At 45.4% G+C, this 23,820-nt stretch overlaps 1 protein-coding gene across 4 annotated transcripts in view; it reads right to left on the bottom strand.

Annotated features, from left to right (window-relative positions):
* The window catches only part of RASSF7 (Ras association domain family member 7), a 215,913-nt gene that overhangs the window by 74,082 nt on the left and 118,011 nt on the right, over positions 1-23,820 (bottom strand). The window lies entirely within an intron of this gene.

The following is a 23,820-nucleotide window of genomic DNA, read 5'->3' as shown; positions in this document are numbered from 1 at the left end:
TACCTGGAGGAGACTGACCCTCTGGGAGGTGTGAGGACACAGCGGATGAGGCCGGTGAGGGAGCTGCTGCTTGTGTGCTCCGCTCGGATCCGGCACTCATCCCTGTTCCAGTTGCTCGCTGTGTGGTGCCACGGAGTCATCTGGCATGCAGCGCTGCCACACCCGCTGCTGTCTTCCAGCACACAGGGTTCTCTCTCCTTCACCGCTGCAAGGTGTGGTGCAGGCTGGAGGGTGAGTGTGCTCCCCGTGTGGAGCCGAAGTATATTGCAAGAGCGCGTGGCCTGGGAACAAATTAGTGATTCAGCATCGCATGTGTGCTATTGCTCCCCAGCGTGGCAGAGGTGGACTTCCCCATTAATGAACCTCTAGCCCATGAGGACAGTGAACCAAAAAGAAATAATAAACAAGCATTTGCAATGCAACGGGTCTCGCGTTTGCTCATGTTAGAGCTGATAGCGTTGTAAACTCCTAACCCGACTTTTCACCTATCGGCAAAAGTGCATTTATGTATGTAACCCGAAAAAGTGCAATTAACTATGTAAAGCGCTTGACTTCTGCTGAGCGAAATTGCGCTAGTAAATTAGAGAAAAAGTAGTCCACGAGCCGGACAGAAAACAGCAAGCCTTGCATGTTTTCTGTACTTGGTCGATGCGCTCGAGGAGGGCTAGCCACCGGAAAAGGCATGACGTAAGCATGCCTTCGACTAATGAAAGCAAGCAGATTTTATTAGGCAAGCCCACAAACCAATGAAAAACACTGACGTGACGTCCACAGGGCTCCGAGCCCTTTTCTAAACACTAAAGCGCCTCGCTGCGATACGCATGCGCGAGCAACGCAGGCTCGACCCTAAAAAGGGGGAAGCAATTAAGGAGCCATTGAAGGAGCATAAGGCAATGAGGACCTACTTACTACTACAGTGGAAAAAAGGGAGAAGGAAAGAATCTGAGACAGTGAACACTTGCCATCTTGAGACATCTTCACCCCTCATTATATGTAAGGTGACTCATGCTGCACAACAGAATGAGTGCACCACAGCAACAAGACCAAGTGAGACCTGCACACGTTTTAAGTTCACACGCCTCAGTAACACCTCTACCACCATTTAGTCAACTGGCAGACCCCGCCATGGGAGCACCCAGGTGGCATCGCTGGCTAGGAAGATTTCAGCACTACTTTCCAGCCACGAGAGAGTAAGACATTGCAGTTAAGTGGTCCTTGCTGGTGCACTTCGGGGTGACAAACTGTATGAACTCTTTGACACTCTGTCTAATACGGGGGATGATGATGATTTAGATGCAGAGGTGGGCGTGCTAAACAAATAATTCGACCCACAACTGAACCTCGACAACGAAGGCTTCAAACTGCGTCGGGCGAAACAGATTGACACAGAGTCTGTGGGCATATTACACACAAGGTTAAGGAAGCTAACAAGCACGTATATGGGCCTAATCCATCATGAAGAGATCCAGCACAGATAATTCAAGGATGCGGCTACAACATGCTCCGCAACTTATCCTTAGGGAGCCAGGTGTATCCTTGGATAACATCCTAATTCCTGTTCAATCACAAGAGCTGTCCAAAAGTCGTGCTGAAGACATGGAGGTGGCTTTGGGCCGGACCACGGTGCAGGATCCTCGAAGGCAGTTGTTTTGAAAGAAGAACAACTGGAAGTTTTCTATACGTGACGTACGCTCCAATGATTTCCCAGCACACCAAAAGAGGCCAGCTGCGGGAAACTGTGGTCTCAAGGACAGATTGCCAGGAATGTGTCTGCCGAAGAGAAAGACATGCTCCCGATGTTGCACGTTCAACCACTTCACTAAGGTCTACAGAGGTTACATGACACAGACAAGCCCAGGGCCACCAAGAAAGACAACTGCTGCCAAGTGGCAGTTGTCCCTTGAACATGACGGCGATGGCCATAGAGGTCATTCAAACAGGGGTAAGTACAACAAGGAGGTATACAACATCTTTGCCATCTCCTTTGCTGAGCGACAGGGGCACAGAACACGACCGCCTTCCATGTGCACTGTGGACATCAGTGGCGTTTTGATGACCGCTCGGGGGGGATGGGGACAGAGCAACTGCCACTCCGTGGTAGCATTGAAGTAGACGTGACTTCTGATGGCAGGTCGACATAGGCAAAATTTCACGTCACTGAAGGCGGAAAAGGGACGCTCTTAGGATGCCACACTGCGGAAGACCTGTAATCCAGTCTACTTAGTGAGGCAAGTCCATAAACCACATGCAGATGCCTTGCTCGCCGTATTTCCCACAGATCTTCACTGTACTAGGGAAACTAAAAGGGAAACCGTTCCAACTACACATTGACCCCTCTATCAGTCCTATCGCCCTGCAGCACCGGCAGGTGTCCTTCCACTTGCGGCCACAGGTTGAGCACCAGCTGCAGGCACTAGAGGAACACGGTCTGAAAGAGAAGGTGACTGAACCTACTTCCTGGGTATGCCCGCTGGTGACTGCCCAAAAACCAAAGCAACCAGGTGCCATTGGCCTATGCGTGGATATAAGGCTTCCAAATCAAGCCATCAAAAGTGAGCGACATATAACCCCCACCATGGACGATATTTTAGTGGACTTGAATGAAGCTATATGTTTTTCAAAGTGAGTCCTTAAGTCTGATTACCACAAGCTTGAACTTGCTCCAGAGAGCTGCAACATGACCATATTCCGACGTTACCGAGGACTGAGTTTGGGCATTTTCTCAGCTGCTGAGGTTTCCTAAAATGCCATCCGTGAGCCACTGTCTGGTCTCTCCGGGGTAATCAACCTAAGCAACGACATTCAGATATTCTCCAAGAGCCTGGAAGACCATTGTGTAAAGCTAAAGGTGACTCTACAGGGGCTAGCGGAAGCTGGGCTAACACCACACAAGAATAAGTGCTTGTTCTATCAGAACTCAGTGGACTTCTTCAGGTATACTTTCACCAGAGAGGGGCTCCAGGTTGACCCAAGGAAGGCCGAAGCAATCTGAAGTGCTCCTGTACCTCAACCCCCACCCCCCCAAAAGTATGCAGCTTTATGGGAATGGCCACCTACTGTGGGAGATTCATCTTGAACCTGGCTACGATGGCGGAACCTCTCAGACATCTCACCTGGACGTGTGCCACCTGGGAGTGGAACCCGGAGGCTGAGAAGGCATTTAAGCCTATCAAAGAAGCATTGCTGGATAAGGCGACTGTGGCTTACTTCCACCCGCAGAGGAGAACAGAGTTGGTCATGGGGGCAAGCCCGGTTGGGCTAGGAGCTGTCCTCCTACAGGAAAGAAAGGATCAAGAATGGATACTAGTGGTTTATGCCAGGTGTGCACTATCACCAACTGAGACTCGATATGCCCAGATCGAGAGGGAGGCCCTCGCCATTCGTTGGGCCTGTCAGCACTTCCATTTATTTCTATGTGGACACGAATTCCAGGTGGTCACCGACCATAAGCCACTGATCCCGCTGTTCACGGACACAGTGCAGCTTGCCCCACTTAGGATCGAAAGGTTGGCAGTTCAAGTACAGCCGTACAAGTTTCACATTGTCTATTCCCCGGGAGCCAACAACCCTGCCGATTATCTTTCAAGACACCCTCATCAGGAACAACAGAGGAATGTACAGGACGATGAAGACAGAACCGAATGCTTCATGTAGATGATTGTACAGGCGTAGTGCTCTGGGGCACTAATCTTGGAGGAGATCAAGGAGGCCACTTGAGAGGATGCCAGTCTCACAATAGTAAAGGCAGCTCTGGCTCTGAGGCAATGGCAGTGTTTCCTAGACGGAGCCAAGATCCTCCCTCACGAAGAGTGAATACCGAGGCAAATGCTTTGGAGAGTAAGGAATGCGCTTTGTGAAAGCTTAGATGGCCTGGTACTTTGGGGGCAGAATAGACACTCCTAGAAGTCTCTGGGATAGGTGACTGATTAAGCCCACTAGGGACATCAAGGTGCTGCGAAGAACAACGCTCGCCTGCGCAACAAGGTGTGGTTCCCTGGCTTGGATGCCATGGTAAACGAGCAAGTCACAAGATGCCACCCCTGCGCGATAACCTGAGACCCGCAACCTGCCCCAGTGTGGACAGAAGAGCCAAGCACCAAGCCGTGGTCCACGATAAGTATGGACTTTAGGAGTTTTTACGATGGCAGTTTAACTGCAGTTCTGATAGATTCCTACACCAAATCCCCTGTGGCGGAGCTGGTGACATCCACAGCTTTTGCACCTGTTTAACCGGTGCTGGAAAAAGCATTTGCACTGATGGGATTGCTGGAAGAGATTCCATCCGACAATGGACCCTCCTTTCAGAGCCAAAAGCTCCAAGATTATCTTGCGTCTCTCACCATTCAGCATAGGAAGATCACCCCTCACTGGCCACAAGCCAATGGAGAAGTGGAGTGGTTCATGAGAACACTGAACAGGGTCCTTCGGATTGGTGTGGATCAAGGGGAAGATGCGGAAAGGTGTTTGTACAAGTTCCAACTAGCTTATTGCCAAATGTCACACAGTTCTACCAATTGCGGCCCTGCCACTCTACTATTCCACAATCTCTGAGGGACTGCATCCCCGCCGATGCCAGCTGGCAACCGGTGGATGTGGAGGCTGCTCAGCAAAAACGATTGCCCGCCAATGTGAGAGCTAGGCGATGGAGGCATGCCCGGAGCCCCAGTTTGAGAGTTGGTGACAGAGTAGCCATGAAGGCCCGACAGCTGGGGTAGAACTATCGGGCCCCATATGAACTGGAGGTCTAGGAAAATTGTCAAGATCGATGGAACCATGGTGACCGTCCAATGAAGGGACAGGACTGTGGTACAAAATGTATCATGGTTCAAGAAAGTGGTACCCTCCTTTGGTAGCTGTGACGAAGGGTCGATGTAGGGCAATGGTGCTGGAGACCCTTTGGCCGGTTCACAGGCTTCACAGGGCCATCCAGTGGTGCATCTGCCATATATATACATATATATATGGCCCACGCTGTGAGGACCAGTTTTGTCCTCATGGCGTGGGTAAACACTGTCAATTCCAGACAAACACTCTCTTTGTGAGGACCGGCGCATTAGGAGGACTGATCCTGTGTTTAGGTAGTTTCGAGAGAGTACATCCAAAAAGTAAAAGTGCAGTCATATTTGCCTCTGTCCTCTTTATAACCTTCCCTACTATCAAAAAGCGCATGGAGTTAGAATAGGAAAAACACAACTTCAATATAGTCGATGGCCAGTCCTCATATCTATAGGTATGGGGGTGGGGACGGGGGGGGGGGGGAAGGGTGTTTTTTGTTTTTGTTTGTTTTTTTACACAAGAAACTAAAAGTAAAACTTTCAAGCCTTTAGTAGAAACCAGAATGGGAATTTGGTGAAGGAGGCAGTTCAGTGAAAGGCATCAGAGCATAGAAGCCACCCAACATATAAAGAGGTGGTGGCTTATTCTAATGCCCACCAGTGTTGGTGAAGTGTTCGTGAAGCGAGGTGGGCGAGAAGTATATATACTTTGTGAAACTTTAACTGATCTAATGAAACTGTCTGCCTTGCTCTGCCTGTCAGGATAGCTCTGTGGGAAAGGGCACTAGAGAAAAGTTGCATTACAATTATTATCTATAATAATAAACTACTCTTTTCTATAGCGCACTATAGTGTAATTCTACCATTTCTAAGAGCTGCAAACCACCAGTATAGTTTATTACTCAAGTTAACGGCATTCAATTTACCGACCTTGTAAGGATGGACAGTTGAAATGGCCTTGCCAGGATTGAAACACCAGACCTGCAGGTCACATCCACTATCTATGGCTAGCATTAATGTATAGCGACATCTGGCCTTCATTCTCTGGTAGCATTAAGTTGGTGAATTAATTGAAAGTAAAATCTGAAGCTCTGCTCACAGAAGTCAACGCAGTGGCCCATTACAATAGGGCATGGACATTCGACGAACATGAAAATGAAAATGTGACGATAAATATAGAGCGTTTTCGCCAGAGCCCTTTAGCTGTAGACAAAAAACACAAAGCAGATCTCTCCTTTCAGCCACCTGAAAAGGAAGCGGAGTTTTTTCCCTTAGGAATAAGAAAAGCATACATTAGTGTTTGCGTAGGCAGGGCTAATTTTAGCAATCTGCACTTCTAAAGGGACAGACTAGATAGAAGTGAGGAGGTATGGGGGTGGGGATGGGGGGGGTGGGGGAAGGGTGTTTTTTTTTTTTTTTTTTTTTTTTTCCACAAGAAACTAAAAGTAAAACTTTCAGGCCTTTAGTAGAAACCAGAATGGGAATTTGGTGAAGGAGGCAGTTCAGTGAACGGCATCAGAGCATAGAAGCCACCCAACATATAAAGAGGTGGTGGCTTATTCTAATGCCCACCAGTGTTGGTGAAGTGTTCGTGAAGCGAGGTGGGCGAGAAGTATATATACTTTGTGAAACTTTAACTGCTCTAATGAAACTGTCTGCCTTGCTCTGCCTGTCAGGATAGCTCTGTGGGAAAGGGCACTAGAGAAAAGTTGCATAGTTGCAATACAATTATTATATTATAATTATTAATTATTATCTATAATATTATAATTATTATCTATAATAATAGGCTCCTCAGTGCGCACTGTACCTCACTGGCAATGTAAATCTGAACGCTACACTAGCAATGGTAAAGCCAACAGATTAGAAGCTAGTACAATGGATAAATTGTTTCTTTTACTGTAAGTATATATTACAAAAAAATATATATATCATGCTGGTGCTGTGTTTAAACACGGCCGTTATAGTCTTTCACTGAAAATGTTAAATAATAAAATAGCTATGCACATAAAGTTAATTGTGCTTAGAACAGATAAAGAAGCCCTCTTTAGTTTTAACACACAAAGAAAAGTATTATTCTTATTCGTGCATATAACATGCATTATGGGCTGTGATTTACTGTATCATGAAGGCATACATTAAAAGCACAAGAATAATAAGACAAAAAAAGATAAAAATATTGGGGAAAAAAGAGCACTAGCAAACCAAACAAGCTTTAGCAAAACCAATAGGTCTCGCCGTTAGGACCTACTGGATTTGCCAGTTTTTTAAAAACATTTTTTAATCAACGCTGTACAGAATCTCTGAAACACATGAGGGTGAGCGTATCACGGAGCGGGGTTGGGGGACGTGCATTCTCAGAATGCATATCCAACAACAACAAAATAGTGCTTGAAAAGTAAACATTGCAAGGACACAATTAATGAGACCATGCTGCAGGGGAAGGATAAACAAAAGATGAGGAAGTAAATGATAGTGACTATAAAGCCAACCAATGATAAACAGTGGGCGGGCTCTGAGCCACTGAAAGCTGACAATAGTTAGGCATAACCAAAAACTGGTCCTCAAGTCCTGGCAATTCTTCTTAGGCAAATGTACACGTGATCAGGCAAAATGCCATCCCACAGTGCAAGAACGCAGTGGTGGGAGGAAGCAAAATGAGAATGACAGTTGACTAGAACAATGGATGAAGAAAGAAGAACCAAAGCATGTGTGTGTAAAAACACACACATTATATATATATATATATATATATATATATATATATATATATATAACCTACTGGAGGCCAACAATAGGTAGTTATAGTTAAGACGATGTTTCCACTGAAAAAACCTGTGGCTCCAACCCAATGTACTGTGGGGGACAACTGCAGCCCCGGGGCTCTAATAAACTGTAAAGCCGGTGGCTGCGCGACCACCCTGAAACCCCAGAGACCACATCCTACCCATGGCGCAACTATGAAGGTGGTCCATTGTGGACAACTACCCCGGGAACCACCACCTCCCCGGGGCTATGTTACATTGCCTGGGGGCTGCGCAGCCCCCCTCGCGGAGCCAATGATGGCCCTTGGGAATGCCACCCCCATGGCCGGCTCCTGCTATGCTATGTGCCCACCCCAAGACATAGCTGCTTGCTCTAACTTGGCTGGGGCATTGATAGCTTCTGCCAAGTCAGAGCAAACACTTCACTTTCTGCAAGTGAGAGCTGTCAAAACACTTGCAGAAAGGGAACTTTTCATCTGTTTCCCTGCATGAAAATATATGTGCAAGGAAACAGATTAAAACATTGCTCCTGCAAGCAGGGAGCTGCTATTTAAAGCAGGTCCCTGCTTGCAGGAGCAATGCCAGCTCCCGCAGGACGTGGTGAGCCGGCTAGGACCACAGGGCCTTGAGACTCCCCCGCGGTCCTGTCACTCTCTATCTCTCTCTCTCTTTTCATCCCATAATGGGATGGAAGAAAATGAGAGAGAGAGAGATTGTCATTGCAATGGTCTCTCCATACAATGACTTCACAGAGTCAGACTAGCAAGATGTTTGGTACGAATTTTATAGCTATGTTTGGATGCAGAGGAGGTCACTTCTGGCCTAATGGTCAAGGTTTTGTACTGGCACTCGGTAGGCTGAAGATTCAAATCCTTGTATCGCTTAGCAGTGTGTGTTTATTCACCAGTGCTTTGACTGTTAAACGTTCCTAGTGATGTAACATTCACGTTTCTTTCCTATCAAATGTGTGGGTTGAATGTCATAGGTATGTTTAGAAACAGCATGGTGAGGCGTCACCTGTGGTGTAATAGATAAGGTCACAGACCCCCCCACACTGAAAGTTGTACTCCAGATGTGTCTGTGGTCTTTTCCATTCTTAATTTATTTTAAACTTAAAAAGTTAAAGGTTCATACTGAAAGGTGTCCTCACTCATTTTAAAAGACAAATACACTTTTCTTTTTAATTTGTCATTAAATATCTCACTCTATGTATATCATTCATCAAAGCCTAAAAACCTTCTCTCTCTTCTCTAGTTCTCTGTGTAAGTATGTGTGTATATGTATATATATATATATATATATATATATATATATATATATGAGAGAGAGAGAGAGAGAGATTGTTATTGCAATGGTCTCACCATACACCAAGTTTAACAAGTCAGACTAGCAAGGGTTTGGTACGACGACTGTTATAGTTATGTTTGGATGCAGAGCTGAACAGAGTCACTTCTGGCTTAATGGTCAAGGTTTCGTGCGGACACTCAGTAGCCTGAAGGTTCAAATTCTACTTTCGCTTGGGAGTGTGTCTGTTCATTTTCTAGCGTTTTCACTGTTAAACATTCCTAATGATGGAAAATTGAAGTATTTTCCCCCTCAAAATCTGTGGGTTGAATGTCATAGCTTAGTCTGGACACTATACAGCAAGGAGTCACCTCTGGCCTAGTGGTTAAGGTCTCAAACATGCACACTAAAGGTTAAGGGTTTTAGTCTAGGTGAGATTGTGGTCATTTCCGGCTTTACTTTCTTTTCAACTATAAATATTTAAGTTACATACTGAAAGGTGATCTCACATTTTAACTGACAAAACATTTACCTTTTCAATTTGTCCAGAAATATCTCATTTTAAGAATACCATTAATCAAAACCTAAATTACTCTCTCTCAGGGTTGGATGGTTAGGGGGGTTGGACTCAGGGACTGGCCACAGGCCAGGCCCGTGCCCAACCGCACCGTGCATAGCCAAAGGCTGCGCGTGGCGCAAGGTTGAGTGGTTATAAGTGGTTGGCTGCAGGCCTTGCGGCCAACCATCGCCACACACGGCCAAAGGCCACGCGCAGCGGTAGTTGGATTAACATACAGAAATAAAAATTACTTTACGTTAAAAAAACATTGAAATTCACTGAAAAAAACAAAGGTTACAGGGACATTGTAGTTAGGTTCTAGATTTGCTCGTACATAACCTTAGATTTTTACCTGTTATAGTTATTTCAAATAACTATAACTCGTGCCCTAAGTTAACTTTAATTCGTGCCCTCACCATGAACTAATCACCCCAGATATTACAGCACTCATGACATCTTTTATAACATCATTGATAATATCACTGTAACATTTGTTGTAAAATTATTCATTAAAAAAAAACTGTGCATGGCAGGGGTGCAAATTAAAATGACCTTAGGGCACGACTTGAAATAACTATAACTATACCTGGTGAATTTGTAAGGTTTTGAACAAGTAAATTCAGAACCTAACTATAACGTCCCTGTAACCTTTGGATTTTTTAGTGAATTTCTATGTTTTATTACTTCTGTTTCCTAACCATAATGTCCCTGTAACCTTTGTTTTTTTTTTGTGAAAGTATATATATCATATCACATGACAACATAGTGGTGGTCTCCACGTTGCCACTGTGTAGTTATATTTAGGTCATACTTTCTGTAGGAAGAGTTTTCTTTTGTTTAAATAACTTTGGCGCCATTTGACAAATCCTCATGAAACTTTCCCCCTCAAAATATCATCTACCTCAAATGCTCCCTAAAAATATTGGGACCATTCATCAAGTGGCGGCTGAGGAAAAAAGATGGTGGGGTCCCAAAATGCTCTCCCCCATTCAATTTCGATAGTGAAAATAAGGCAATGATGTAGTAAAAAACAGCTTCACTGAGTTACACCAAATTTGGCAGAAACCTAGAATTTTCCCCAGAAAGCGTGCTTTTTGTGATTTGGTTTAACTCTGCCACAACATGAAGAACAATGCTGCATCTGTCATTACATGACTTGAGTTCTGAAGAATAAAAAAGGACTTAAGTGGGCAGAGTGGGAATACCCGGACCCTTGGTCGTTGGGGGTGGATCCAAAGGGACCCGATTCATGGGCTGAAATCAAAAAAAGAAAAATGTAAATGTCATCACAGATTCAGTGCAGCCCCTGTTTGGTCCAGTGAAAGCCCAGAAAGTTACAAAACAAACAAACAAACAAAATGAACTGTGTGGCTGGTGACCACAACATGATTAATAAAGTTGCGGCTGACATTACAGGGCTCAAGGACTCAGTCCCAGAGTCCTGAAAAATGAAAAAAGGGGGCAGGGTAGGGATACCTTAACTTAGCCCTTGTGCTTTAGCAAAGGGTTTAAATGTTGTCACAGTCCAGTGGAACTCAGAGTGGCCCCCATGTGCTCCAGAAGGACAGTAGAAGCCCAAAAACAAATAAATAAAATATAAGCATAGCCTGAGGGCTGTGCAAAGTGCTCTACCTAGACTGCACTAGCAATACACTATGAGGCCCGGTTACGTGGCAACCCCCTGTTATGCACGGTCAAGCCCATACTGTGCACAGAGCCCACAACTGCAAGAGACCTAAGCCCCATTAGGTGGGCAAGCCCCTACTATGTACAGCCTTCATTCAATGTGCAAACTGTGCTTAGAGTTCACTCCCCTTAGACATTCAAGCCCCATTAGGTGGGCAAGCCTCTACGGCCCATAGTCACTGCTTAATATAGAGACTGTAGGTACAGCCCAGTCCCTATAGTGACCCAAGTCCAATTAGGGAGGCTCCTACTATTCACAGTCTGCACTCCGTGTGTAGATTGTGCATAGTGCCCACTCCAACCAGAGATCAAAGCAGCATCTGGCTCACGGACTGCACCAACACCCTTGCACTAGTCAAGTACACCAAACTCAGAAGAACAAGCAAGCAAAATGGTATACTGAAGACCTTGAGAACTCCAAACACCACTGCAAACAATTAGAGAGAATATGGAGAACCAGCAAAGAAACCACTGATAGGACCACATACAAAACAGCACTCAACGCTGCCACCACCAACAACAAAGAAAAAAAGCCCTAACAGCAAAAATTGAAACCAAGCCCAATAACAAGGAACTCTTCGCTATCGTCAAGGAATTCTCCAACCCCACAGCCTTCGCACGGTAACTTTGCTGATTTTTCCCAAGATAGCCAAGATCTACCGAAACTTCAAGCTTCAACCCAAGCCATCCAACTTCATCAATCACCCTACCACCACCAGCACGACAGGCACCCACCTGACCGAATGGAGCCAACTCACCCACCAGGAAACATCTGCCATCTTGAAGACAGTTCACTCAGGGGCCCCCATCAACCCCTGCCTCCACCACATATTCAACCTCAACAGACCCAAGATCAGCCTCAAATTTATGAGCATCATCAACACCTCAATCTCCACCGCCACCTTACCAGAAAATGGAAATACGCAAAGGTTAATGCCCTCCTAAAGAAACCAGCAGCCGACCCCAGTGACCTCAAAAACTACTGACCTATCTCATTACTACTTTTTTAGGCCAAAGTCATGGGGGAAGTAATCAACTAGCACCTCGCCAAACACCTGGAACACCACCTACTCCTTGACTGCTCACAAACTGTGTTTCGTAGCAGCAACAGCACTTGAACAACCCTTACTGCAGCCACAGAAAACATCTGCATCATACTTGCCCAAGGTGAGACAGCTGTTGCACTCTTCTTTGACCGTTCTGCAGTATTCAACACCATCTCACACCACACACTTGTCACCCGACTCCACCAATCCAGGGAACAGCACTCAAGTGGATCACCTCCTTTCTCACAGGAAGAACCCAAAGAGTATGCAGCGCTCCCTCCTTTCACCGCTTACCCAAGAAAATTATCTGGAGAGTCCCAGGGGGAGTGTGTCTCAGCCCCACCCGAGTAAAAAACCTATATGACTCCACCAGCCTACGTGGTCAGATCCCATTGACTCAACATCATTTCCTATACTGACGATATGCAACTTATCCTCTCCTTCTCTGAAGACCCCACCAACACCAAGAACAACTTCCATAACTACATGAACAGCACAATGAAGGCAAACTTCCTTAATATTAATACCAACAAGAGGAAGGCACTACACAAGATCTTCAAGTGACTTCCCCAGGACTCAAGGTGCACCATGTCCCAGGCCCTCATCACAAGCAGACTGGATTATGGCAATGCACTCCAGGAATACCAGCCAATGTCCTCCAAAGACTTCAGACTATCCAGAACACCAATGCCAGGCTCATCCTTGACCTCCCTTGTTGCACCCACATCATCTCCCACCTCAGGCAGCTGTACTAGCCAGTCCAGAAACAATGCCCATTCAAGGCACTGCACAACACCGGACCCTCCATCCTCAACCACCACCTCCACTTCCACCAACCCTCTAGGCACCTTCGCTCGGCCCCTCTCTCACTTGCCCACACACACTATGTACGCATAAACAGAGCTGGAGGCTGATCTTTATCCCTCCTTGAAGTCCTGGAACAGTCTCCCCCTCGACATGAGGACCTCTAAGTCACTGCTGGACTTCTCAAAGAAGCTGAAGGCCTGGCTCTGACTACTACACTAGTACCTTCATTGCCCTCAACCAGACTCAGATAACACCCTCATGGTAACTGGGTACCCTCATGGTTGATAAGCCGTGCTCTAAAAATCCACTAACATAGCATAATATACCATTAGATGGACAACCCCTACTAAGCACAGTTTGTACTCAGTTTGCTGACTGTGCATGGAGCCCACTCCTTTAAGACAATCAAGCGCTATTAGGTGCGCCAATCCCTACTCTGCACAGAGTGCTCCAGACTGTGCAAAAAGCCCACTTCCTCCAGGCACCCAAACTCAACTAGGTAGGTGAGCTGCTACTACATAGCGCTCTCTGTGTGCAGCTTTCCACAGAGAGCTCACTCCCTCCAAATTCAATCCTCCTCACATAACAAAGGCCTTGCTAGTAATATTTTACTTTATGGTAAAAAACAAAGTTTAAAGTGACATAGTTAGGCGTGGTAATAACTTACAATCATGTATAAAAAAACAACCTCAGAAATTGTGGGAGGTTATAGTTAGGTGAAAATGTAACTTGAAAAATACACTTTAAAACTAAAAAAAGCAATGAAACTCACCATTATAGTTTACTGAGCTAACTATAATTTGCACTGCTAATGACTTCAAACATCACATCACTTGTGCAAGTTCAATGACAGCACTCCTGACATCTTAAATGACATAAATGAGGACATCTTTGTATGCTTTTTTACTTGTGAATTGAATAGCTTTGAAAACATGAGACTGGCGAGCAACAAAATCGGTTTTTAGGGCAGGCATAAAAGCTAGATAATGGCTTTCACTCTCTGGTCTGCTTTAAATTTCTTACACTTGTGAATCTGGACTTCACAGCACTTTTAGAGGAACTTCTTCAAAGATATGAAAAAAGACCAGGTACCTTAGCATAGTGGAACAGGGGTCCACATTCACTTTCGACATGACTGAATATGGGGCCCACACTGGTTTTGTGTACGATAGAGCAGCGGTCTCCCACTCTTCAGGTTCCCAGCCTCACCTAAGCCTTCATTTAGAACATAGGGCTCAATTCCATTTTTGCTCCAGGTGTTCCCAGGCTTCTTGTTGTGGAGTTAGCTTTTTCTTGGTGGTCTTTTACCACACATTTGACATAGGTTTTGGCCACTCTCAGTGAGGGCCATTGTGTGTTTTTGAGAATTTGCACTTGCCTCGGTGTCAGGAGCATTTCACCCCCGGATGTTGTCATAGTGCGAACAAGCACATTTTGGAAATCAAGCATTAGCAATGCAAACAGGTCTGGCTTTAAGGGAATGTTGTATGGTAATGTGAAGCATTGCTAGTAAATAGCACGGGATGGATATGTATTTCTAGGGAGGCAAAAAAAACACTAATAACATTGGTGTAGGATAAAAGGTCTCGTGACAGTTGCGCGTCGTGGCATAACGCAAAAGGATGCCCCCCTGAAGAATCTTAAGAGGGCCTCCATAGTCTCCAATATCTCAAATATATACACTGGTCTTTGGCTAAATGCCCCCCCTATTAGGGCCTCTAACGGGCTGCGGTCCCCCCTGCATCGCAGGGTCTGCAGGGGAGTGTGTACCGCCCTTGTTTCACTTTCACGCCAGACCTAAAAATCCATGTATGTTAATAACTACCCTGCTCCCATCTGTGCTGCTGCCAGAGACAAACATCTTTAAAATATTATCTAGTTATCTAAGATACTTAAATAGTATTCCAGTGCCATGTGTGTGCTCTTGAAAGTTAGCATAAAAAGCATGAAAGCTTAGGTAGCTGGATAAATAAACAAAATTAGCACAGCTGTGCGGAGAGCAAGCACTTTTTTAAGGAAGCACACAGCTTCTGCCCAATCAAGACATAGGCGGTCATTCTGACCCTGGCGGTCAAAGACCGCCAGGGCGGAGGACCGCGGGAGCACCGCCGACAGGCCGGCGGTGCTCCAATGGGGATTCCGACCGCGGCGGTAAAGCCGCGGTCGGACCGGCAACACTGGCGGGCTCCCGCCAGTGTACCGCCGCCCCATGAAATCCTCCAAGGCGGCGCAGCTTGCTGCGCCGCCGAGGGGATTCCGACCCCCCCTACCGCCATCCAGATCCCGGCGGTCCGACCGCCGGGATCCGGATGGCGGTAGGGGGGGTCGCGGGGCCCCTGGGGGCCCCTGCAGTGCCCATGCCACTGGCATGGGCACTGCAGGGGCCCCCGTAAGAGGGCCCCTACATGTATTTCACTGTCTGCTGCGCAGACAGTGAAATACGCGACGGGTGCAACTGCACCCGTCGCACAGCTTCCACTCCGCCGGCTCGATTCCGAGCCGGCTTCATCGTGGAAGCCTCTTTCCCGCTGGGCTGGCGGGCGGCCTGAAGGCGACCGCCCGCCAGCCCAGCGGGAAAGTCAGAATTACCGCCGCGGTCTTTCGACCGCGGAACGGTAACCTGACGGCGGGACTTTGGCGGGCGGCCTCCGCCGCCCGCCAAGGTCAGAATGAGGGCCATAGTCCTGTCTCCTAAAATGTGGGCGGAGCCAAAAGCATCCTCTAGTGATGTTCACGTAATTTTCTGGCAACCACTGCACTGTCAATCTAGACCATAAAAAGAAAGGTGCTTTCAAACTGTTTCATCTCCAAGAATATGCATATGGAGGGAAAAAAACTCCTTTAATCTGTTTTACAGCAGCAGGTCAGTGGAAAGTTCCCAGCAACAGATTAAGTCTTAAGACTCCTTTCTGTAACAAGGGAACAGGTGGCTCTAACAGTATCATGACGCTCGCGGTCACATAAGCTCTGTGATCTTGTTACAGGCCTTTAAGTCTTCATGGCCACGCTGGAGTGCTAAACCCCCAGCACTGGATCAGCATACCCTAGGACATGATCCTGGAGAGGTCATACAGACAGGTGGCACCAAAACGTCGAAAAGGGGAAAAGAGTCAATCTATTGGTACCATTTGTGTGGAGTTTTGTGTCTTTCCAACTGCAAGAGTTGCACAAATGGAATGAACGTGTTGGAGGAAGTAGCTCCCCTGCTCTAAAACATTAAAGTGCCTTGAGAATGCTCGGCCAACAGTCCAGCACTTTCGCCATTTAGACACGCTCTTTGCAAGTGACATTTTTCAAATCAAACACTGTATTGATTCTTTTGATAAGCAGCACCAATGTGTCACAAAGTAGTACAATGACAATGCAGACTTAACACCACATTTTCTATAATTAATAATTGTGTAGTGTACGAGTACTATCTCTACCAATGCCTTTTGTTCGTAGTGTATAGCACAAGCAAAAGGTGAAAACAAGGCACGATGACACTGCTGTGTCATTTTATAGGTGCATCCATGCGACATGACATATTCTTGTGATTTCATTACAACACATGCGTGATACGGGTGTAATTTTTGTTTAATTTACCAAATAGATGATGATTTATTTTTTGCCTCATTTTAAAAGTTAGCATTCTAAACAGCCTAGGTGACACAGTAACATTGTAGCAGCCTGCGATTTGAGTACACGATGAGGTGAGGTTTTATTCTTATTTTTGTTTTGGATACATTGGTGAATGTTTTTTAAAATTTCTTTTTCAAGCTTATAGTAAGCACGTTTAGGTGCTGGCATGTTTTTTCATGTTTGTGGCCAATTTTTCCAATAAGAAGGAAAAATAATGAACAGTTGCACCAGCTTACCAATTTATTTTTGGATATTGTATATGCTTGGGAAAAACATGCTTGCTAAGGACAGAACTATTGGCTTTACTAATGCTTGTTTCTGTATCCCAGGTGTGATATCTACTTCCTTGTGTAGATCCACGTGGTCCCTTACAAATGAAATTTCATTTTCTCCTTTCTCATTATCATCCTTTAGAGATATGCAATAATGGCAGTAAAGTGCTGCGATTTCACCACCCCAGTAAGGTTACCAGATTTCACTTCATCACTCATTGCTTTCAGGTGAGTTAGTCCAATTGCCACACTTTAAATGAAGCAAAACTACAACTCCCAGAATGCATCACGTTGTTGAAGACAAGGCAGGATTAGAAAATGGTGTCCCGATTACAAATTTGGTAATATTATGCACAAGGGATTCATGTCTGCTCGTCACGCAAGGACCAGCTCGTGAATAGGACCCCTGTTTTTTACTACCAAGAATGCTATATCCAATCAGAGTAATTGTTTTCAGATGTAAGGGTTGCTGTCAGCCGAAGATTTCCAACCAAGCCCCTCTGACTGAAAGCCCAAAGTGGATACTTACCCTGCTCCCCAGCAGCCAGAACTTTAAAATTAAACAATTCGGCAGGCAACATAGATCTGATGAGTGCTTTGCCGGAGGTGAGATTGAAGTAGGATTGCATGCTACTGCTGCACCTCCAACTGATATAAAGTTTTTTTTTTTTCTTCAGAACCCCATCTAAAAAGCTTATATACAGACTAACAACATCTGCTAGTGGCAGAAGCCCATCAGAAGGCCATCAGCCTCCCACGTGGCCAGCCTGACCACCCTCCAAAGAGATGCCCAGAGAACCAGTAAAGCAGAACGATGGTGGAGAAATTACCAAGTTAACCATTGCAAAGGCAAAGTGCAGGCAAAGATCCTGAGACGTGTACCTGACTGATAGACATAGTCAGTGCTTTGCCACAGCCCAGAAGCACCCCAAAAACATGCCTTTCCCTCCCTTTCAGCTGTATGTGTGCCAATAGCGCACTTTATACTGAGGCCTGCCACCCACCTGTTTGCTGAAAAGTGCTCATGGAAGCACATTTGAGGGTCCCCTGACCTCTGCTGGGCAACTTGCAGGCCCAGCTACAGGATGCGCCTTGTACAGGATCCTGATATCAAAAACGAGACTCTCACACTGTGGACATCTATGGCAACAATACCTTGCGTGAGGCAGAGGTAGAGGAGGCCCTGGTGTGCAAGAACACCCTCTACAACATCCCCAACCTCTGATCGGCAAGAGCCAGGGTACTTTCGAATTTATGCTACTTTAGGTGTTTTGTCCTCTTAACATCCTTGCATGGTGCCCAAAGAGGGACACACCCAGATCAGAAAAACCCAACCAGAACTGGTAGGAAGAGACATTCAGACCAGATTTGGTTAACCATTGTCCCTTCTTGTAACTGTGGAAAACAGTCCTATGCTACCTTCAAGGTACCAGAAATCCTTAAACAAAATGTATCCTCATGTTGCAACACTAGATGCAACAACAATTTCTAGAAAGGCTCAGAGGTGCATGCTTCACAAAGACTGTCCACAGGTCAATTCTCTCACCATTCATTTAATAAGTCAAAGCCACGGCCTTTGCTGCACTGTGTTACGGTATAACTGGAGCAGTAACTTGTGAACAGCATGGGCTAGTTCTTTGGTCATACCAGTATAAACATTTTAACCATTCTAACAGTCTAATTATGTAATTAATTCCCATGTTAAGGTCGAAACCTAACAAGACAGCACAGCTTCCCTGACATTGCATTTCACTCATTGCTTGCCACTGAATTTGTGGTTCGTAACTCACATTTGCTTGCTTTCTATTTGATGGCTTCCCTTGTTTTAGGCTGTCTAGCATATCTTTGTCTCTCCTGTGGAGGACAATTTGTTTACCCTCACTCCTTGTATTTTTCCGCACATGTTCGCTTTCTGAAAAAGGGCTCTAAATTTTGTTCTTATCTTGTCACATTTGCTGTGCATTCAAAAAATGAGATCAAATGTCAGCAGGGAGCTTGGTGTTTAATTTTCGTTTGCTGACTTCAAAGTGAGAAAGTATATGTGCCAATCTGGATACTGTAAATGTGAAAATATTTCAGAATATATAAAAACTAGGAAAGCACACTTTTTGTAATTCTGAAGAGTGGTGGAAACAAATATTTGAATATGATCAAAATAAATATAAATACTAGGTAATGCCATTTCCACACATTATCGTTTGTGCACTGTATTGTTTGATCTGTAAAACGGTATGTGCAAATGTAATGGTCATTTCAACTGAACATGTGTTGTCCGTAATGGCAGTGCAGTACTACCCCATACTCCACTCCATAGCACCCTACACCATTCCACTTTACGCTACACCACTTTACTCCACTCTGTGCCCTTCCACTCTATGACCCCCTCCACTCCACTCTATGCAATTCCCTCTAACCCACTCCACTCTGACATTCCGCAACTCTGTATTCCACTCTATGCTGCCCCACAACACTTCACTCTACGACACTCTATGCATCTCTATACTCTCCAATGTACACCACTCCATGACACCCTTCTCAACTCTGTGCCCCTCCACTTTATGCCACTCCACTCTACAACACTTTAGTCCATACTACTCAACTGTACACCACTCTATACACCACTTAACACCACTGTTCTCTACTCTATGACACTCTGACCCACTCTCTACTCAACTCTACGCCACTTAATTCCACTGTCTCTCCACACCATTCCACATTGCACCACTCTACAACATTCTACTCCACAACACACTACTTCAGTACCACTCTACTCGACTCCATTGCACACTACTCTGCGACACGCTATGCCACCCCAATCTTTACCACTCTATGCCACTCCACTCTACACCACTCCATACCCATCGACTGCGCTTTATAACACTCCAATCCACTCTTCTCTACGTCATTAACTTTTAGCCATGTTGCCACGCTGGTGTACAACATTGGCAAAGCCAATGGCACTTGCATAGGTAAAACCTATTGGCTTTGCCAATGCTCCTCTGAGTAATACAACTTATTACACATTCAGCTTTTTGACTTATGATAATTTTGAGTTACAATGTATTTTGTAGCAACCGTGACACACCTTCTAGGAGTTAAGACTTAACTGACCAACCACAGTTAGAAGTTTAAAGTCTACACATTTTCACTAACCACTGCATTCATAGTGCATACAGTCCTGCGCCCGTAGAGGAAACATCTAGCATCATCACCTCTAGAACTACTAGGTGTACCCTACAATCGCCATAAAAGCATGTTACGAATGACAAAACTGAAAAAGCAGACTGAGAACATTGAATTCCTTTAGAAGCTGCAAATTACGTTATCAGGTACAGAGTTAGGAGAGAAAAAATATTTCAATAGGTTTGAGATTCATCTTAATATCTAACCTCAGTGCCCATGCACTGTACAATGAATAAACACAATCAACAGATAAGATTCATTAGTGGTGACAGGAGGACTGACCTACATCATAAGTGCGCCCCAATCAAGCATAGTCAGTCAAAATACCACAATACCACCATGGAACAGAACCTACCCCGACCATATTGGCCTCTCAGGGCCAGCGACCTGTTAGGGGAATCTCCAGATTTAAATAGCAAACTAGTTTGGTGCTGGGTGCTTAATGAACTTCTTTCAGAAAGCCGTCAGGACATTAGACACCTTACACACTTCCCTCATTGGATAAACAGTCGTGCTTCTGTGTCTGCAGTGATTCACACGTGTGTATGTGGGTGGGATAAGAATCCTTGGCAGTTCATAGCAGGCCCAAATTCTAGCGGTGGCCTGCACTCACCCGTTGGATGCGCAGTAGGTGCCCCTAGCTACATTCAAACTGAAGCTCGAATCAGTCCGGCTGCGTTCCATTCCAAACCCAGAACAAACTGGCACATTCCCGCCATCAACCGAAAGTTCATTAATTGCAGTGCTCGCAACAAAGAACTTGCCCCATTAGTAGAAAGACTGGGCTTCTGTTTTGGTAGGCACTCCACAGCAGTAAACATCAACACAATCAGTTGTACGAGTCTCCATAGAGGCGAAAGAAACATCCGATAAGGTTCACTACCCCTAATGAAAGAAATCTCCTTAACTGGGTGCCCTGTCTTTAATCAGTCAGGTTAGCCTGGTTGATGGTTTACTCACAAATATTACCTGGGTTTAGAGAAAGATAAGATTCCTGGAAGGTGTATGCACCGAGCCACCACCGGATCACGCAGGCAGAGGTGGAACAAAACACACCTGGTCTACTCTCAGAAGGGAGTTCAGGCCCTGACAATCAAAATCACTACTCAGTGGCCAGTGAAATCCAGTGTGTAGTTGCAAGGAGCGCAGTGTATTCCTCAAGAACTACATCCTAAACCGAACCCCTGTGTGTGGGACTCTAGTCTCACTCTCAAGCTAGGAGGTAGGCCCCTTGTTACCCAGTGGTATGGACAGGAGGTCCACAACAGCTTTTCAACTGGGCAGAGGTAGGGCCACCACTCAGGGATGCAGGTTGATTCACCTGTGTGATCAGTGTAGAATGAAAATAAAAAAGTTGACCTAAGCGCTGTTTAACACATCATGCAACCATAGATTGCAAATAGGTGTAAATAATTAGGCTCTAGATATGGATGATTGGAACTGTTAGCTACAGGTCCATTACATGCCAACCAACGTTAACAATTGTATTATTGTTTTGTTTCTTAAGTAGGTGGTTGATGTTAGTTTTGATGTACGATTTGCTTGCTGTTATCTTTTGTGAAACTATAAACATGGTCTGTTTGTACCCAGAAATCTATTAGGCGCAGCTGTCAAGTCATTGATTCAGTTGAGCTGGAGGGAGGTGAGATCCATAACAGTTTGCTTTCAGTCGTATTTCATGGTTTCCTCTGGGGGTGTCTTGAATACAGTGGCGTAGGTTCATTGTTTGCATAGTTAGGTAAATACCATCTGCATCCCTCATCAAATTCCATATTTAATGGTTTTGCTTGTATTCCAGTTGTGGGCTTCAGAGGGTCCTTCCTACCAAAATGGTGGGGGCGCTTACAGAGTTGTTCAAGCCCTAAACTAGGTGCTCCATCTTACTGTGTCTGGTATTGGGGTGGGGGGAGCAAGTCTTGGTGAGGATAATAAGTTATGGTCCAGTTGTTGCCCAGACATCTTCCAAAGGGTCTCAGGTGGAAATGGGGGCAGGGGGTATGACACCTCTGACATGGTTTTGTAAGTTTGCTTAGGAGCCGGAATTTGTTCCTCTGCAGTAAAGCGGATTTAAGAAATTTGGCATATGCCTTGTTTCCCAAAAGGCAATGTGGTCTGGAGAAGTCCTGCAGGAACGCAAATCTCATCAATTTTGCTAATGTTTGCGTTTAAGTTTTTCACTATAATTTTGGACATAGTTTCAAAATGGAAATTTTTAATGTTTGATCCTGACAATCATGTGTTTTCCTGTTAAGCAGATACAGCCAGAGATGTTTTTTCCTTACACCACAACAGCCATCTTGGGTGAGTTATCGTGCTTCTTTACTTAAAGTGGCCAGAGCTCACCTTATCCTTAATTCTGTGTGGATTGTGGTAACATTAGAAAGTTAGCACTGCCGCTCAGTCACCAGAGGAACATATGGTCCAGTGCAACTTTTACACAACTATTTAAGTAATTTATTTTTGTGTGAGGCGGTTATATGCAGACAATATTAAGTAGAGATTGGAGGGCTTCACGTGAAAAAGTATAACATGGAACATAAAAACAATGATAGCACATATGTTGATGCGTAGTTGCAGGGAAGAGAGAACATACAAGTTAAACGTCTCAAAGCATGTATTCATGTTGGTAACAGCTTTGTTTTGTAGAGCCCTGCTGAAGCTGATCTAATCTACAATTACAATGAATCAGTCAAGTTTCTTCATCAACTACAGGGAATGACTCCTTTCCAGGAGAATTCTTTAGTCTTCATAATGTTAGAAATAATCTCAAGGAAAATTCTTTACATCTTCCCTTAACCTGAGTCTAATACAGTTCAAATTAGTGGCAGCAGAGTTCCATCACATGGCTGTGGTGATTTATCCTAAAACGAATGCATCAGCAGAACTGTCATAACATTGTAAGAGGGGTCATGTTGTTGCTTCAATAGTAGTACTTCTGCCCCCAAACAAGAAACATATGTCTAAACTTTAGATGCTATCCCAGAATGCCTCCAACCTGGGACTTTTATCAAAACAACCAAATGCAATCTGGGAATTGTAGACTTAGTCTGTTTCCATTAGTAATGGTTGTAGTGTTTTGTAAGAGGAAAACTCAGATTCAGAGACATGGCGAGACAAAGAAAATGACAGAGCACCTCCCCAATTGGGGGGTGCGGCGTTTAGGTCCCGGGGCCGCCGGGGCCTGAGCCCTGTACGTTGGTCCTATATTTGCTGGCCTGGCGCTTCCCAGGAGGGGGGGGGGGGGGACCTCTGAGTCCCTGGTCACCCTTGTGGCGTGAGATGAGATAATAAATTCACCCTAAGCAACAGAGGGGTACCCAAGGCAGGGTACCCTGGATAACACTGCAGTCCTGAATCAACTGGTGGATGTACACACCAGCTTGGGGGTTAGGGTGCCCAGATCGCTGGGGTGGGCCTGGGGCTCCCGCTCCTGGCCACCCCGTTGAACCCCCTTGGCAGCTTAGTGTTGGGGTGGGGGCGGAACCCAGAGCACGAGGATAAGGGACAGTGAGGTGTTGGGAACCCTCCCCCCCCCCCCAAAGGATACAGGTGAAGTACGATTCACCTGTGTGGTCAAACGGTGTTCGGGCCTCGGGAGGATCCTTGGTTGTGTCGTTATGATTTATGACAGGATGGAATTTTGACTTACAGGATATGTTTTTTATGATTTATGATTCTAATTAAATGACTTTTGTAAATAAAATTATTCCAATGACAAAAACAATCAGACTTTGTCTGCTTTACGTTTGGCGGGTGTTGGGGCGGGGGCCTACTGGAGGCATCGGGTTCTATGCACCATATGTTAAGCCTATTCAGTTAATC

The sequence above is a fragment of the Pleurodeles waltl genome, chromosome 3_1, assembly GCF_031143425.1.
Source record: "Pleurodeles waltl isolate 20211129_DDA chromosome 3_1, aPleWal1.hap1.20221129, whole genome shotgun sequence".
In the NCBI taxonomy this organism is placed as follows: domain Eukaryota; kingdom Metazoa; phylum Chordata; class Amphibia; order Caudata; family Salamandridae; genus Pleurodeles; species Pleurodeles waltl.
Note: the sequence above shows the minus strand (reverse complement) of the source record. Positions and strands in the feature narration are given on the sequence as shown.